The sequence below is a fragment of the Anolis carolinensis genome, chromosome 1 (assembly GCF_035594765.1).
Source record: "Anolis carolinensis isolate JA03-04 chromosome 1, rAnoCar3.1.pri, whole genome shotgun sequence".
NCBI lineage: Eukaryota > Metazoa > Chordata > Lepidosauria > Squamata > Dactyloidae > Anolis > Anolis carolinensis.
This window is the reverse complement of record NC_085841.1, coordinates 44,095,951-44,106,666: the sequence shown is the minus strand read 5'-3', so window position 1 is coordinate 44,106,666 and position 10,716 is coordinate 44,095,951. Positions and strand designations below refer to the sequence as shown.

The 10,716-nt window shown below is 43.8% G+C and overlaps 1 long non-coding RNA gene across 1 annotated transcript; it reads left to right on the top strand.

Moving 5' to 3' along the window:
• The first annotated feature begins 2,310 nt into the window (after positions 1-2,310).
• On the top strand, positions 2,311-9,083 carry LOC107982303 (uncharacterized). Its single transcript, XR_001729822.2, has 2 exons — positions 2,311-3,505; positions 3,544-9,083. It is a non-coding gene; the product is annotated as an uncharacterized LOC107982303 (long non-coding RNA).
• Positions 9,084-10,716: the final 1,633 nt, after the last annotated feature.

The following is a 10,716-nucleotide window of genomic DNA, read 5'->3' as shown; positions in this document are numbered from 1 at the left end:
GTAAAATAATTCAAATCATAACGGAGACCCTGTCACATGAATACGGAGTTGGGTGAGGTGCTGTCCATAACACCTTACACTGTGTTCTTCAGTGACAATCACTGAGCTCAATATTTTTCAAACTGAGGAAAAATTTAGTTTCATCGGAAGGATTCTGGGAATAGTAGAACAAAAGTAGCTTTTGAAGCTCTGAACATGTTCTGTATGATATAGCTCTCAGGTCAAATAAAGTATACTCTCCTTTTTCCTTGAGCATCCGTCTTCTACTTTTCCATTTCCTGACCTTCAAATCAAACCTCCTATGCTACCAAAAACTCGGGCTGGACTATAGTATAGATTTATTGCATAAAATAAAGATACACTCTTGTGCCTTTGAGCCTCTTAAAATACATTTGCCTTTGAAATAACAGGATCTTCCCCAGTGAGCAATGGTCAAGTTTCCTCTATTTTACAATAATTCAGAGCTACCTGTGAACATGCTCAACAGAATGAAACAATGTGATTGTACTGAAATAGCGTTGTCACATTTGCTAGAATTTTAGAAGGACTATTGGGCATGCTGGCTGAAGTAGATGACTGTGAGAGTTATCCTCAAAAACAACCTTTTCAAGCTCTGAAGATATGCTATTATGAAATTTTAATATATAGTGTTGTCTCTTCTATATTTATCGTTGCATCTTCTTTGCATAGAGGATATAGTGAGCAAAATGAAAATTGTGAAGTTTACCTCGGGAAATTGTTGTTGTCGAGGGTCTTGAAGTTTATTTCTGACCTAAAATATACTTTAGTTGAACCTATGATAAGGTTTTCTTGGCAAGATTTGTACAGTTGGTGTCTATTAGGACACTTTTCCAAGTGTCCAAGTTAAACATTAAAGACCCCTTTGTATGGTCCATTTTTTTAAAGATACAGTAGAGTCTCACTTATCCAACACTCACTTATCCAACGTTCTGGATTATCCAACGCATTTTTGTAGTCAATGTTTCCAATATATCATGATATTTTGGTGCGAAATTCGTAAATACAGTAATTACTATGTAGCATTACTGCGTATTGAACTACTTTTTCTGCCAGATTTGTTGTATAACATGATGTTTTGGTGCTGCATTTGTAAAAGCATAACCTAATTTGATATTTAATAGGCTTCTCCTTAATCTTTCCTTATTATCCAACATATTCACTTATCCAACGTTCTGCCGGCCCGCTTATGTTGGATAAGTGAGACTCTACTGTAAATGCATATTTTAAAAATAGCATTATGAATTTACATGTAAGTTTTAGTGCATTGTATGATGCACAATAACTAGATAGGGACAAGCTTTTCTCAATATCATAAAATAATAGGCAACCCAACCAAGTGACTAATGTAATCCAAAAAATGTTTAAAAGCAATGTTTTTGGGGTTTTTTTGGCCTTGCCTTACTCAACTGCTGAGTATGCCTGTCCTGATTGGCACAAGTCTGGCCATGCGAAGCAGGTGAGCATAGCATTGAACAAACATGCAGAATAATCACAGGATGTCTCAAACCTACACCTGTTGATAAACTCTTCAAGCTAAGCTAGCTGGCATTGCCTTCCCTGGTGTGCGACGGGACATTGCTGCTAACTATGAGACAAATAAGGTTGAACACTGTGAAGGTCATCAACTGCATGGCTATCAGCCTCCTTCCAGTAGAATCAAATCAAGGAGAAGCTTCACAAGGACCGCCACTCCTCTTGACATTCCCCCAGCAACAGTAAGGGCATCCCTCTGGGCAGCTAAGCCAAGAAATGCCAGTTGGATGGCCCCCCATGAAAGTCTGCGTCCAGGGACAAACCAAGAATGGGCAACCTGGAAGTAGTCTCAGAAGTGGAGTGGCAGATCAAAAGACAACCTGGCAAAATGGCACTACCTAAAAGAATCCTCCACCTTCTGTGATTGTGGAGCAGAGCAGACAACTCCGCATCTATATGCTTGTCTGAAGTGTCTTGCCTCATGTACAGAGGAAGAATTATTTGAGGCTACAGACAATGCGATTGCTGTTGCCCATTTTTGGTTAAAAGATATTTAACCACTTGTGCTCCTTCTGTTTTTATCAGTTTAATACTAATTTATGCAATGTTTTTGATATGAAATAAATAAATAAATGTCATCCAATCCTTAGGCCACTCAAAGAAGCAGAACAGTGTGAGATCCAAACCAGGCAAAGGAACTGCTTTTTTGCAATGCGTGTAATTAATTACCTTATTCTGAATGATGTGTTGTTGTCTCTGTTTTAAAACTTAACAATTGCTATTATTAGTTATTTTTCATTGAAGGGGTCACTGAGACACCAAAGTGACTCCACTTTAGAATGCTTGTCTGCTTGGAAACTAGATCAGTCTCCCCTCTGAATTAAAGATAAAACTTGCTGTTTTGCAGCGTGTGTTCTAAGTTTAGCAGGAATCAGTTTCGATAAAGCTTGTGGTTAGCACATCCTGGAGTTGTTGACAAGGCAGGATGTAGCTAGCTAACCACAAACTGAACTGGGGGATTTCCAGTAAATCTAGTCCAGAAAGGGGAACTAGAAATGTAGTAAACAAGTAGGGTATATATTGTCCGGGGCTGATTAGCTCTGGACAGACAGTTTGGATCAGCAACAGCCCATGTTGCCCTGTCTGTCGGTAGCTACCTAATAAAGGTGTTTTTGTCCTCAACTATTTTGGGCTCTTGAGTGGTGGTCTCATAGCGGCTTGGCGAACTCGGGTAATGTATAAATGTCTGGGGGACGCCCAAATCACCCCTTACATTTCTGGGGGCCGGTCCGGGATTTCGGAATTTTGGGATTTCTAGTGTTTTGCCAAGGTTCTGTTGTAGCCCACTCAAGAGCTGCTCTTGGGAGCAAGGCGTGTCCACTTCCCCTTCCGGGGTGCTGCGTACGGTCCGCGCCGAGACGTGCGCACGGCCTCTAAATAGAGGTAAAGACCGGTGGTTCCCTTCGCGGCACCCGAGCGAAGGAAAGGCGTGCTCTCCTCCAAAACAGAAGTTGTGAGACAACCACCGCTGGGAAAGTCGGCCGGCCGCCGCGGGACGGAACGAAAATTAGGCAAGTATACCTCTTAAAACCGCTTGTTGTTTAGCATTGCGGGGAGGGAGAGTTTTAAATTGTAGAAGCAGTTCGGGGTCCCGTAGGAATCCCTTGGGAACCAAGAGAACCCCAAAGGGAAGAGAGCTCTGGGAAAGACCTGCAAGGGGAATCCGACCAGGTCCGGAGGCAGGCCCTAGTAGCAAGACGTGCAAGGATGGTCCGACCACGGTCTGGGGACATACTCCACTAGGAAAATAATCTTTCACGTCCAGTGGGAAAGCGGAGGAAGACCGTTGATCTTCCGGCTGTGCGGGCCAGGGTCAAATCCGCGTACCCCAATGGGTGGGAAAGAATCGAAAGGGACAGGAGGGCCAATGACCCCCCTCCGATGTATGTTGAATAACTTTGAGCAATTGAAGGAGTACACAGCCGAGGCAGGAATGGTGCCTTGTTTGGAGGTTTGGATGCTGTGTTTGGTTTGGGTTTGTGTTTGGAGGTTTGGATGCTGTATTTGGTTTGTGTTTGTGCTCGGTGCACTGTTTGGAAGTTTGGATGTTGTGGATGTATACCAAGAGAAAGTGTTCCCAGTGAGAGTAGACCCGCAAGGGGATCTGAATACAGCAAATGGTAGAAACTCATTGAGGCTGTATCAGAACCTGAATGTTTGTGCCCTGGAAAAAGGGACTCCAAGAGTTCCAAATTTGAGAAAGATCTACCAGATGGAGCAGGAGCAGAATGAAAGTCCAGTAGCATTTCTAGAAAGGCTCAGGGAAGCATTCGAAAAGTTTTCTCCATATGACATGGATGATCAGAGGGATCAGGCGGCAGGAAAGATAGTGTTGAAGAGTGTTTTCTCTAGCCAGTGCAGCCCAGACATACGGAGAAAGTTACAGAAAGATGCTGGTTTGGTCACTTGACTTTGGAAAGGATTTTGGAGATTGCAAACCAGGTTTATTTGTCCCGGGAGGTGGTGCAAGCCAAACGGGAAGAGGCAGCGGTGTCTCGTAGGGCCAAGGTTATAGCCGCTGTGTTAGGGCATGAGCTTGGAAAGAATAAATGCGCACGGTGCCACAAGCAAAGGCACTGGGCGGCGGATTGTAAGGTGGATCTTGGAGGAGGACAGAATAGGAAAGTGCAAAATGGGAGTGGAAGTTGGAAAGGAAGGAGACAGAACCGTGGAGCTGTTAACCAGCCCAGTAGGGGTCCGGTTGCAATTGGATTGGTTGATCCTGCATTGGATGAAGCATGGGCTGGTTTTTCTGAGAGAAGATGATGAATTTGAGTTTCCAGGAATATCTATATAAATGAACAGAAAGGGAGCTGGGGCATTGTGCCCTACAAGAGTGAAAATGCATGATAGTATGAAAATGTATATGGCTGTTATTTGTGTGTGTATGAGAAGAACATAAAGTGCATGACACTATAGCTTATTGGAAGCTTTGCAGGCGGATAATAGAAAGGAATAAAGGCATGCAAGTTGCGTGTGTCGCGTGAGATAGAGTGGCCCTCATTCCCCTTCACTCCCCAGTGACTTTCCGAAGGTTCACTTGATCCTGTTTACACTTTAAGAGTTTGTGTATCTGTGTGAGGTTGTGCGAAAGGATCCAGAATGGGTGGAAGAATGTTAGTGTATGGCAGAAAACAATGGGATGACTGGAAGGAATAGAGTTATAGTTACAGGTGGTTCCCAAATGGAAATTGGCATCCTAATGGAAAGGAAAAGGGGAAGGCAAGACCTCCCCTATCCAGACTCAAGGTGTGTTTTGTGAGTTTTGTGGGACCAGTGTGGTTTTGTGTCATTATAACCTAAGATGCTTTGTTTGTTGCGTGTTCTTAGAACAGATAGTAGAGAAGAATGTTTGAGAGGAACTAAGGCTTTGTTATAGTTTTGTTTTGTGATAAAGGTTACAAGGTTTTGGGAAAAAAGGCTCAGCCAGTGTTAAGTGCATGGGATTTCGTTTGGGAAAAAGGTCTCCGGAGGCTAGAGGTGGAATGCAAAGAAGCCATTTGCTCCATCCCTACCCCCCGGACTAGGAAACAGGTTAGAGAATTCCTGGGAGAGGCAGGGTTTTGTCGTATATGGATTCCGAACTTCGGACTATATGCCAAACCCCTCCACGAGGCTACCAAAGGGAAGTCAGGAGACCCCTTGGCATGGGGAACTGAACAGCAAGATGCGTTTGAGCAATTGAAGAAAGCTTTGATGTTTGCCCCAGCATTGTATGTATGTATGTATGTATGTAGGAGAACGCAAAGGAGTGGCTGTAGGAGTGTTGACTCAGCCGGTGGCTTATTTGTCTAAGCAATTAGACAATGTGGCCTGTGGATGGCCTTCATGCTTGAGAGCTGTAGCGGCTGCTGCGGTTCTTGTGGAAGAAGTAAACAAGCTGACCTTAGGGCAGCCTGTGATTTTAAAATGTCCCCATGCAGTAGTGACTTTAATGGAACAAAGGGGACACCATTGGCTCACCAATAGCCGAATGCTTAAGTATGAGAGCATGTTGGTAGACAATCCACAGGTTAAATTGACAGTGTGTGCCACTTTGAACCCAGCTACCTTGATGCCAGTGGAAGAAGGAGAATTGATGCAGCATGATTGTTTAGAAGTGATGGATGAAGTGTATTCAAGTAGGCCAGATCTCAAAGATCTGCCACTACAAACTCCGAAATGGGTGCTTTTCACAGATGGGTCAAGTCGTGTGGTTGGTTCCGAAAGGAGAGCGGGGTATGCAGTGGTGAATAGCAATGGGGAGACCCTAGAGGCAAAGGGGTTGCCTCCGGGGACTTCCGCACAGCGGGTCGAGTAGATTGCTCTGATAAGAGCCCCCCCAATTGACTAAAGGAAAAAGAGTCAACATTTATACTGACTCAAAATATGCCTTCACCACTTTGCATGCCCACGGAGCCATTCATAAGGAAAGGGGACTGCTGACCTCTGCAGGACAGCAGATCAAAAATGCAACAGAAATTTTGCAACTTTTAAATGCAGTATGGGAACCAAAAGAGATAGCAGTCATGCATTGCAAAGGACATCAGTATGGTGAGGATCAGGTAACACAGGGAAATCGCCTGGCAGACCAACAAGCTAGGAAAGCAGCAGATGAAAGCACATCAGAAGAAGCAGTTTTACAATTGGATGTTACGCCCGTAGTAGAGTCCATGACTTACTCTGCACAAGAGAAGGAGTGGGCCCTAGCAGAAGGGGAAAAATGGAAGGGTAAGGTTTTTATCTTACCCAATGAGAAAATTTATGTCCCAAAAGCTTTGGGATGGAAATTATTAAAGAAATTAGTAGACAAACCCATTTAGGTGCAATTGGAATAGCTTCACTCTTGGAGGGGCAGCTCTGGGTGGATGGCTTGCAGGCCTTGGCCGGAGCTGCTGCCCCAGGATGTGAAATTTGTAAACAACACCCTTTAAATCTTTTGAGTCCTTAGTAGTTGATTTCGCCGAAGATGCCAAGGGTCTGGAGTATTCAGGGTGGATTCCAACCACCGCTGAAAGAGTTGTAGAGGTCAGGCGTGCTTTGTCAAGGGATGCAATCCCTGGGCACGGGATGCTCTACACATTGGGGTGACAATGGCTCAGTCATTTGGTCACCAGGTGGCAGAGGCCCGCGGCCTTTGTTCACCAGGTCCTTGGGTGCCTAGCCCAGGTGGGAGGCACCGCTTGGAAATTGCATTGTAATTGACCCTAATCTTTGGGTAAAAGAATGAACAGGGCTCTGGAAAGAAGTCCAATCTTTGGACAGGTTGTTAACCAACATGTATGAAAGTACCAGGCTTTTGCCAACCTTATGAATTGTTGTATGGAAGACCCTCTCTGAGAATTAGACCTCTGCAATGAGACATACATGAATTGGGAAAACAGGAATTGATGAAAGAGGTCCAAATTCTGAATATGGTGTTAAACAAACTGTATAAATTTACTGGAATGCTGCGTTATCCCTTTCCCTGTTACTGCGCTACATGTTTTTCTCACCAGGAGACTAGGTTTGCCTGAAAGATTGGAAGTATGATCCCCTCGGCCAAGGTGGAAGGAACCACTGGAGGTGTTCGACCACTGGAGGTGGTCCAAATAACTCTTACTACTGTGAAGTTAAGCGATGTGGAGCCGGGGGTACATTACACCTGCATAAAAAAAAAAAAAAGGACTACACCACCAAAGACCCTGACATCTGGAAGGTAAACCTGCGTAAGGACAATCCACTCAAATTCACACACCCTAAGGGTCAAGCTACCAAGAGCTGCCCTGAAGAGGAGGGGCCCGAAGCTACCTAGAGCTAGCCCCAGAGGTCAGGTTACCTAGAACCGCCTTGAAGAAGGAAGGAGGGTACACTTCCGAGAGTGTCCCAAAAGACCGAATGGACACTGGGTTTTGGGTGTGGGGATTTGTGGGTTGTATTGTATTCTGTTTTTGTGCTCTGTGCTGTAATATTGAGGACAAACACAAGTGTGAAAATGAGGACACAATTATGCTTTTTAATATTGATCATGATGCCATTGGTGCAGGCCCAGATGGGTTGGGACAGAAACACGTTCCACCAACTAATTAAAGATATAGTAAAGAAGCAGAGGTTAAAGACTGCTGGATTTGTGCCCATAGCCCTCACTCTCAATATGAGGGTTGGGTCATGAAAGCAGGGCCACTGCTGGATGTATCTGGATGGAAATTGTTCACCCCTTGGACATATGCTGACCAAGAGGGGTTGACTGATTCGGCTCAATTTATGTTGGCCCATGATGATTCTGCACCAACTGCATCAGCTTGTTTGGCAAGATTCACAGATGGGATCTCAGAAATTGATCATAAAAAACTTCCCCCAAGCCAATCTCATAGAAGTAGGAGATTACCCTCATTGTAATCTCACTCTCCCTGTATATTATGACAACATATTCATGAGAGTTGAATAGCCACAGAGAGATGGTCACCTGAAAAAAAAAAAAATCAAGAAGGCAAGCTTCCTTGCCAGAGGGTGATGGTAAGAAACCACCTTCTCGTTCGGCACGATATGTGGTTAAGCCCGGGTCGGAGCTGCCTCGTGCAGCAACTCAGCCACCTGCGGCGGGAGGCAAGCCTCCACCACGACAAGATCTGGTCCGGACACAAGGAAGCTTCCCAATGGAATACCAAATTCCTGAAAGGCCAAGGCCCGGTATTTTGCTTGATAACCATGCCATGGGAGGATTGCCTCCGGGGTATTTCTGGATATGTGGGAAGTGGGGAGGTAAAGTCTTGCCTCCACTTTGGGTTGGTACTTGCACCATTGGTACCCTAGTCCCCACCAATATTGAGATACACCCGCGAGAGTAGCCCCTGCAGGCATTGGGCAACAGACCGGTGAAACAGGCCTAAAAGAGCTTATGATGAAAACGTGGCTATGATCCTGATATCTAACTGAGGGAGAAGGATTTAGAACAGGTTCGCTGATTACCTTGTGGATTGGGTGGCTGAGAGACCTCATCAAAATATTATTTGTCATGTTGCTAATCATGATTTTTGCCTTGTCTCTTTTGCCATGTATCAGGTCGTGCTTGAAGAGAAGTTCAACATGTTACATACAGCTGAATACCTTGGAATACCCCACTGTAATTGGACACCTGTGCAACCAAGAAATTGTCTTTCTTGGTTACATGAAAAAACGGGGGAATGAAGGGGTCACTGAGACACCAAAGTGACTCCAATTTAGAATGCTTGTCTGCTTGGAAACTAGATCAGTCTCCCCTCTGAATTAAAGATAAAACTTGCTGTTTTGCAGCGTGTGTTCTAAGTTTAGCAGGAATCAGTTTCGATAAAGCTTGTGGTTAGCACATCCTGGAGTTGTTGACAAGGCAGGATGTAGCTAGCTAACCACAAACTGAACTGGGGGATTTCCAGTAAATCTAGTCCAGAAAGGGGAACTAGAAATGTAGTAAACAAGTAGGGTATATATTGTCCGGGGCTGATTAGCTCTGGACAGACAGTTTGGATCAGCAACAGCCCATGTTGCCCTGTCTGTCGGTAGCTACCTAATAAAGGTGTTTTTGTCCTCAACTATTTTGGGCTCTTGAGTGGTGGTCTCATAGCGGCTTGGCGAACTCGGGTAATGTATAAATGTCTGGGGGACGCCCAAATCACCCCTTACATCATGAGGGCAACTAGGCTGCAATGATGGCTACAAGTCACATATCCAAATAGCACTTTTTCAGAAACCGGGCTGAGGGTGAATCTACATTGCAGAATTAATGCAGTTTGACCGCATTTTAACTGCCATGGGAATTGTAGTTTGTCAGGCACCAGCACTCTTTGGCAGAGAAGGCTAAATACTTTGTAAGGTTACAACTCCTATTATTAAAGTTGTGTCAAAATGTATTATTTCTGCAGTGCAGATTCACCCTGAGAAAAAATATTGCCACAATCCTCTATTTCAGGTTCCCTTGCAAGATGGTTTTCTTCCCTTTAAAAATTTCAAACGAATCATGGTAAGTATACCAAGGATATTAAATTCCATTGAAAGGTGGATCACATCAGTATCCAGCCAGTCTTTAAACATGAATTTTAAACTCATGTCATGTGTTTTGGTCTCTGCCTTGTGTGATGAATGTGTATTTTACAGTAATGCTTTGATCTGTATCTTTTATTGAACTGAATTTTAATGTCTATTTGTAGAATTTTTATAATATTTGTGTGTTTTTAATTGTGCTGTGACCCTCCTCAAGCTGTGGGGAGAGGCGGGTAAAAATAATAATAATAATAATAATAATAATAATAATAATAATAATAATAACAACAAATCCCTTACTCTTTTAAACATAAGTGTCACAGCCTAATCAGTTTGGTGCTAGGTTTCAGCACATCCGTTACAGAAAAAATTCATAGACTTTGGTTAGCTAGATTTATTAATAGCTATATGAAGGTAGGATGAAAAAACATATACTCAAATTGAGGATTCGATTAAGCCTCCTTCACCTGACATTCAAAAATTAGGAAGGATGCTGTTTGCCTCCCTGAGCTGGACTGGATAACAGATATGGTTGAAGATCTAGGGCAGGGGTCCCCAAACTTTTTAAACAGGAGGCCAGTTCGTGGCCCCTAAGACTGTTCGTGGCCCCTAAGACTATAGTTGGTGTTTTTTTTAAAACTATGAACAAATTCCTATGCGGTGCACACTGCACATATCTTATTTTGAAGTTAAAAAAAAAAACAGGAATAAATACAGCCTCAATGTTAATCATAATCATAATAAAAATAATAAAGAGGGTTGGAAGAGACCCCTTGGGCCATTTAGTCCAACCTCCTTCTGCCTTTGTGCACCAAAAGCACTAGCAAAGCACCCCTTCATAATTAATTATTAAATAAATAATAATTAAAATACCATTATAAACAAGCAAAGCTTTGGAAGGCACGCACCAGGCGAGGGAGGAGACAGGAAAGGTGTGTGCCTGTACTTCCTACCCTGCGCCACACACATCTTCCTTAATGGAGGAGGGAGCTGCCGCTGCAGAGGCCAGATAAATGGCTTTGATGGGCCACATGTGGCCCCCGGGCCTTAGTTTGGGGATCCCTGATCTAGGGAGTTGTGCGGCCAGTGACAAGATCTGATGCTTATAATAATTAGAAGGTGGGAGGAAATTATTTAAGGAAAATTTGTGTCCATACTATCTCTGCTTCTCTTCATATATTTGCACCA